Genomic DNA, 8,602 nt, shown 5'->3' on the forward strand with positions numbered 1-8,602 from the left:
TTAAGGCATGGAAAACATCTACGGATGTCCATGCTCAAATCACCAAAGTTCAAGGAATTGAGTCCTTCTGTGATGCAGCCTGGAAAAAGAACAAAGAGAAACTAGAACCAAATTTGGTAGATGGAGTGCTAACAGATGTAGACTCGACGGATGATGAGGATCATCCGTCGGATAACAAAAAGGGTTATCTGTTGAATGATGAAAATCCTCATTCGTCGGCTGTGAGAAATGTGGCGCCCTCTAAACCCGGGTCAGAAGTTTGGGGTCCACACACACACCTTAATTATAACCTGCTTATAACAATAATAAAGATAATAATAATATATGCAGTGACCCTACTTACCAACCACCACGGACCGCAACAGGTTAAAGTATACACACAAGATAAACACACTAATATATTACAAACTGTTCAAATCCCAACTATTTCAAACTCAAACTAAGTATTAAACATTATTACAAACTTTTACAAACTTAAATTATTCCAAAAGAAGCCTACTAGCTCAGCTTTCTCAACATGAACCCCTAGCTCTTGCGCTGGACTGGGGATCCTGGCTACCAACTGGTTCCTTTTTAACTGGAAAGAATATAAACAACATCGTACAAATGAGCTAACTAGCTCAGCAAGTCAAAATGACAAAACTGTGAATAATGATCATCAGGTGAATATGATTATGATATCAAGTGAACATTGGATTATGATTTAGAATTGGATATTATACTTTTAATTTAAAAACCAAGGTTAGGCTGCTGATCAGTCACGCACTAACCCCGAGCAAGGCACACAGCATTGCTCTAACTACTGGATCCAAGGCACACATTGGCCTAACTTGACCATTATATGGTCTGACCACGAATCTGGTCCACAATTTTATAAAAACCAATCCAATTCTAACATAATAACAGAATATGCAATAATAAACAATTAACCGAAATCATTATCAACAATAAATGTTTAACAATGAAAGGGTTTCAATCCTTGTAAGGATCAATAAGGCAATTTAAAAGCTTGGATGATGGGTAATGAAAGAATTGGATAACAAAGGAATCAACATTTTAGGGTTTCAAAGATTTGGGATTTCAATGAATAGGATCCAATGATTGAATGTACAAGTAATTCAGTTCAGTGGTTGGGATTTTGTTTGCATGTATTTGTGGAATAGTATCGTATACTTGAGGTTCGTGTTTGGGTATACAACAATCAACGGTCTAGAAAGAATAAGGTTTATGGCTCAAGAACAATAACTGGAATCAGAGTTTAGGTTTCAGTGCTTCAAAGCACTTGCAATATCAATCTGACTATCAAATACTACAATATCTCGAGAAAGTTCAGAACACTTGCCTGATATTAGCTTACTACACTGCACTCGCTTCCAATCACAAGCGTCTTACTCCTCAACTATCTGTTTCCCTTTCCTACGTCTTGCCTCTTCTGCTCATATATCATAAGCATCTATCAATAATTTACTCATAGAATTCTATTCAACACATACTTCTATCTACCCTTCGTTTTACCCAAATCCGATTAACGGATTGAAAGTTATGCAATAATCAAGTAAACATCGAATATATAGATCGATAGTCAATTAACAAGTCACATATAGCACATAATACATCACGTAATCAATGATATATTATTTATAAAGAAGTCTCGGGTCATAAATAGGCTTTCTGGTATTTAAAATGATTTTTAAAACATTTTTCGGAATTAAAACGGGTCGTTGGATCAATTTCGGGTTAATAAACAGGGTTCAGTTGGCCAATTCTGGCTCCGAAATAATTTTAGAATAATTATCGAGCCTTGGAAATAATTTAGAATAATATTTTAAAGTTCGAAACTATTTTTCAGAATTTTTAAGTCATTTTTAAATAATTAAATCTAATTAAATAATTAATTAAAATCAATTAATAATTAATTAAATTAATTAATCAATTAATTTTCGAATTAATTAACCAATTAATCAATTAGAAATTAACTGAAATTAATTAACTAATTAATTTAGATTTATTTATGAATTAAAAATAATTTTCAAAATTAAAATAATAATTTTTAGAATTTTCAGAAATTAAAAATGAATTTTTATAATAAAAATAAATAGGAAATATGATTTTTAAACATTTTTAAAACAGGAATCCAACTTTTGCAAACTCTGGAAACTACAGGGACCAAACTGCATCATTTTCAAAAGTTGGGGTACTAAACTGTATTTTTCCAGTCCTTCGCCGGAAAACAGTCGGGTTCGCCGGAGAACACGATTCCGACCTCCTCACCTTACCACAAGCTCCAGATCACATCTACAAATTACCAGGAATACAATCATGCAATCAAAACAACCAACAATCCCTGAGTTGGCCGGAATTTGGCCGTGAAGTTTTCCAGTTTCCGGCGAACATCGGAAAACTTCAAAACACAACTCCCTTCTCTACAGACCTCGTTGGTTCATGATACTTATACGACTAGATTGCAAATTTCACAGAGAACACAACCCACTATAACACAACATCAATCTATCACAGAATAAGAAACCCCCAAATTTCAATTAAGAACATTCATACGGGTTATAAACCCTAATTTTGAAATTCGAAAATTAAACCCACTTTTGAGCATGTTATTTGTTGTGGATAAAAAACTAAGGTTATTACTTGCCGTATTTAATACTAAGATTCGGGAGCTCAAGGCCTTTAATGGCTGCTCTCGTGTTTCGTGACTCAATCTGCCTTTACGAGATGCCTACGTATCTCTGTGAATTAGAGAATCAAGCCAAAACACGTAGTTCTGATTGGTGGGGGTGAGACCCCTTATATAGATGTTGGGAGTCCTTGAATTGGACTTGGTATAGGAGACTTGGTGGGCAAGTTTCATAATTAGAATGGACTTTGGAGTCCTAGGTAGTAGGAAACTGATTCCTCATCCTTTTAGGTCCCCTTGAGGCTAATCTCCAAGGATTTATATCCTTATCGGGACTCTTTTCAACATCTGATTTGTCCCTTATTAATTAATTACGAAATTAATTAATAATCAGGGCTTTTGGGCCTTTTTTATTCCATCAGGCCTGATCTGGTCCATCAGGCTTAACCTTTCTGGTCTGAGTATCATATATCTTTTTATTGGGCCTAGCAGCCCACAGTTTGTACAATTAATGCAGTATTTAATTATACAATCATAATTTATTTATCCCTATCATTTGCCCCCCAACTTTTGGGAAACATTGATTAGGTTTCGCAGAAGTTAAGTCTATTTGTTCCCTTACAGGGTTACGTTTTTCCGTAAAGTGTGGAGCGACCTACACATTTACAATGATTTTTTCCTTTTATTCAGGAATTATCTTAATTTCCAGGAATTTTCCCCTTATTTCCGGGATTTTTCCCTTATTTTCTGGATTTTTCCCTAATTTTCTGGAATTTTCCCTAATTTTCTGGGATTTTTCCCTAATTTTCTGGGATTTTCCCTAATTTTCTGGGATTTTCTGGGATTTTTCCTTATTTTCTGGAATTTTCCCTAATTTTCTGGGATTTTTCCTTATTTTCTGGAATTTTCCCTATTTTCTGGATTCTTCAAATTTCCAGCCCTTTTTTCGACCAGGATCCTAGTCGAAATTTCGACCTGGATCCTAGTCGAAAATAGGGGCCAGCCTTGTCATCCTGGTCGAAGGAATTCGACTAGGATCCACGACCTGGAATTCGACCAGCACCAAGAAGCTCCATTAGGCACACCTAGCCTCCCTGCAACTTCATCAAATCCAAGGCTTCCAACATGCTAGGGATGTAAACACCATGAAGGGTGATATTGAGGAGATGAAGAAGGCCATTTCAGACAAAATGGATTCTAAACTTCCAGAAGCTACAATGCTTGATATCAAGAGGCAATTAAGGAAAAATTCTGATCTTGCAACCAAGATAGATGCCTTGGACACAAGAATGTCAGCCATAGAAGCATCTTTAACAGGCATTCATCTTCATCAAGCCCAACAGACAGATCTACTTCAAAAATTGGTGGTTGTTCAAACCTCCTCCTCTACTCAACTTGATGATAACAAAAAAGGGAGAAAGGACCAAGTGAGGGGGAGAGGCTTCAAATTCAAATCAGGAAAGTAATTGTGCCTTCAATTACTATCTCAAAGCCACTAGTTACAGATAGTATAGATCTGATCAATGCAGCAGCAGCCAACATAAGAGCAGCTGATAAGGAGAAGTTAAGTTTAGTCAACTGGGAGAAGATTGATGAGGAAATACAAAAGAAGTTTGAACTTGTCAAGGAGCCAGTTAACTCAGCCATCCACACTCTCAAGTTAAGCAAATTAGTGTGAATGAGATGAGCATGAACTATCTGGAAAGAGGACAGCCATCCTGCATCAAATCTCCAAAGGCTGAAACAATTCTGAAACCAAGGGTAAACTACTCAAAATCATCATTGAAGAACCCTTTGGATACTGTGTATGAGACACCTAAGCCTGATGAAAAGAAGCTTCTGTCAAGATCAATTTCTTTCTACAAAGATCCAGCTGATTCAGCTTCTAAAAGAAGAATTGCTAAAATTTTCAGGAATGGGAAAGAAATTTGTGTGGTGGCCGGACATCCTCAATTTGCTCAAGCAAAGAGAGAAGAATAGGCTAGATTAAAGCAGGAAAAGAAGCAAGCTGCTCTGGATGCTAAAAAGACTAAACAAAAGAAAGAGCAAATTGCTATCTTGGCCAAGCTACATGCTGTAAATTCATCGCAACAAATTCCTTCTCAGCCATCTGAAGTTATTGAATCAAAGAAGCAAGTTGAACAATAGAAGAAATCTCCAAGAATCAAGGAATTGGCTAAAAGAACTAAAAGGAAACTGGACATTATTGATAAGGAATTGGAAAATCAGTTTCCCAAGGAATCCACTCCAACTACAACTCAAGCATCAAAACCCTCTGTGGTATTTGAAAATATTAAAGTGGTGGATCCTTACAGGAACATGCATGGTGAACCTATTGTGCCTAAGGATGAACCAGTAAAATGGGAGAACATATCAAATCCTGACTTCTATTTGACAATCCTTAACAAGCCAAAGAGAACAAAGTCAAGAGCAGTCAAGAAAGTGAAGATGTCACCTCTCAAATCCAAATCAATAGTCAAAGCTCAATCTAAAGTCAATAAGGGAGATCACATGTACTTGTGTGACATCAAAGAATTTTCTGATCTAAACCTCTATCTAGATGAACTAGATAAAGTGAGAGGAATTGATGCATACAGAAACCTACCTGAAAGGTTAGTGTTCAAGTACAAAGGAGGAAAGGAGATTCAGTGGCCACTTCATAGGATCCTTCAAGAAAGCCAAGTTGTACTGATTAAAGTTTATTCATCTTTCCAAAAGAACTTTGGGTTCAATATTACTGCAAGAAGATTGGTACTGAAGAAGATTGAAGAGCTAAGGAGTGTTAGAGCTAAAGATGCACTCCCAAAGACTCTAATCATTCCTTACACAGGGAGAAGAGTACATCTAAGGCCCTACTGGCTGATGGAGTTCATGGATGATAAAGGAGTGAGAAGATTTTTCAGATTAGAAGACCAATTGAGCATCTCTAGCAATGAGACTCTTTTGGAAATGCAAGGAAAGCTAAATCTCTCAAAATCTGATGAACTGGAATTCCACAGGCAGCTCCAAAATCAGATTGAGGAAAACAACAGAAAGCTTGGAAAGAGGTCCAGACCTTCAAGGAACTAGATAAATATGCTCAGGCTAGAGGAGCAACTTGAAAATGACTGTGAGCAAAACTTTGTACATTTTGTTAATTGAAGCACTTTTAAGTATTATCTACTGTCTTTTAAAAGTTGTATTTTTAAGGTGTTTTGTTATCATCAAGTGTCTCTTAATTTATGACTACAATTCCGGTAGACATAAATTGGGGGAGATTGTTGTGTATATGTTGTGTACTTGATGATTTCATGAACAAAATACCTTGGTAGATTTTACTTAGTGAAATTATGTAGCACTCGACGGATAAGATTTTTAGTCCCGACAGATGACTCAATATAGTCCCGACGGATGATGACTTATTATCCATCGAGTGAGTAGCTTATGTAACAATAAGTCTGTAGCACATTTCTGCATACACATTGTTTAAAATCTGTAGTAGTATTTGAGTCATGATTAACTTTAATTAGATATGTAGAATAGGTTGATTAATTATACATAGATGATGTCTTGTAATTCTGCATAAGTGAAATGTAGTCAAGTGCCTGACTGCTACCCGATGGATAAACAACAATGAATTCGACGGATGATCAACAACCCGACGGATGATCAAAACCTCGACGGATGATCATGAACTCGACGGATAAAGAATTCAAATATCTGTTGACAGTGACAAAACAGTTACATGCGTCGAGTGGATGCAAATGGAATGTGGTAGCCTATTCAACTGGGTTTTCGAGAACTAAGAAGCATTGCCATTTCCATGCTATTATGCAGATATTCAAAGATGCTGGAATAGAGTAATGAAGTAGTATTGTAATAGATTAGATAGTTTTTGTTTTATTATCCTGTATCATTACTTTGTAATCTTGGTGATATATAAACGAAGAAGCAGCAACTAAGGAATTATCTAAGATACAAGAAGAGAAACATTTGTAAGCAGAATTCTTAGCATTTCTTTATTCTTAGTTGTTTAATATTTGTAAGCAGCTGTGAGCTTTTTTGCACACAGAGTTCTCTTGATATATATTATATATCTCTGGTGGAATTATTCAAATCCACCAGAAAGTTTTTAAAGACTCTTGTTTTTAATTACTTGTGTTTTGATTCATTTAAGTAACTATTCCGCATTGTGCTAATCAATTCACATTTATATACATATTCGAGTTAGAACATTTTCAATCAAGAAAAAGTTTCAAGAATTCCATTCAACCCCCCTTCTGTAATTCTTGTTATATTGTTAAGGGACTAACAATCCCAGTTGAGCTTCTGCAACATCTCCTTAACTTGTATTCGGCTAGATTTGGTATAGTAGGCCATCAGAAACTTTCCGAACATTTGAAAGCTATCAAGATCGTGTATTAAGAAGCCAAACAATATAGACATAATGTCAGTATTGACGGTGAAAATGTTAAAGTTTGGCATGATGAACTGAAGAGAGTATTTTGGGCAATGAAGCACAATTATAATTTTAACTGGCTGTGATAAGGTCTAGAAAAAACGAAACGTGCTACAACTATTATATATGTAATTGATAGCACACTTGGAGCTGAGCAAGTTTGTGAAAAAATAAGATGTTTTATGTATTCCAAAAACCGGAGTTAACTGCATTGAATGTGAATAAAACCTTTTCATTTCCTACTCTACTTTGTAATTGTTTAAATATATGTAAATTTAGAAAAACGTAATAAAACAATGGGGGTCGCTTGGATTATTGGAAAGGAATACTATATCATTATGACTTGTAGTAATAAAAATAATTTCCAATATATATTTGCCTTGTGGAAATCAACATAATCATGACTCGAATTGATAAACGTGTCAGTAAGAAAGATACAACTTTATAGATGTGGGTCAAATTTAGTGATGGACAATGCATGTAACATCAAATTATTATCTTTTACAAAAAACATTTTTCACAATTACAATAAATATTTGTATTCATATATATAACCAAAGTGTACAAATTTGTTACATATTCACATATACATATTTAACAAGAACAATCACCAACCATTGAACATGCTTAGAAATTCACAATCTGTCCATATTGAACAGGTTCAGGGTCATTAATCTCAACATCCTGAAATCGTGCTTGTGGAGGGCCAAGACCTAAATCCATATTAAGAAATTCTTGAATGTTGTCAACAGGCCGGTCTAATGTCTGCAAATCGTGCAGATTTTATCTACCAATAGATGCCAGACATCTTGCAACAGAGTTCCTCTACAGATGTACCAAATTAATTTTATAATGAATGTTAGGATCATTAAGACGTGAAAGGATACATCTGAATGTACTCCTAGTATGTGGTATTATTCCATCCTCTCTGTAAAACTTGCATTCACGGCAAGCCTGGAAATTATCAGTCTCAATGATAACACATTTGTACTGGTCTTGAAATGCTCTACGCATTCCTATCAAAACAGCCCATAAGGAACTATTAAGATTAGTTAGGCCTGGAATGGTGCCATATGTTAATCGAATAAGAAGGCCATTTGAATTTCTCACAACAACGCCAATGCCATTTCTATTCTAACCTTCGGGAGCATTCTGAATAAACTCACTGTGAACATTTATCTTCATCCAACCTTGAGCAGGGAATTGCCATACACGTTCAACATGTTTCATGATTTACGTGTTTCTTTGGGTTTAATCAAAGGTTGACAGAATAACTAATCTCAAATGTAATGACACACTTCTATAAATACAAAATACAATGGAAAGATGTGACTATTGGGGAATGGCTACCAATTTATGACTTGAAAAAAACTAACATAAAATAGTTATACTTATACTATAATACTAACTTGAAACAGTTATAACTAAAAATTTCTTACTAAACTTTGGTGTTCCCATTACAATTGTATTAAATATGAATAACGCAATTTGACAGGTATACGAAATAAATGACAAAAAAAATGAAAACGCATTCT

The sequence above is a fragment of the Apium graveolens genome, chromosome 2 (assembly GCF_009905375.1).
Source record: "Apium graveolens cultivar Ventura chromosome 2, ASM990537v1, whole genome shotgun sequence".
Classification (NCBI taxonomy): Eukaryota; Viridiplantae; Streptophyta; class Magnoliopsida; order Apiales; family Apiaceae; genus Apium; species Apium graveolens.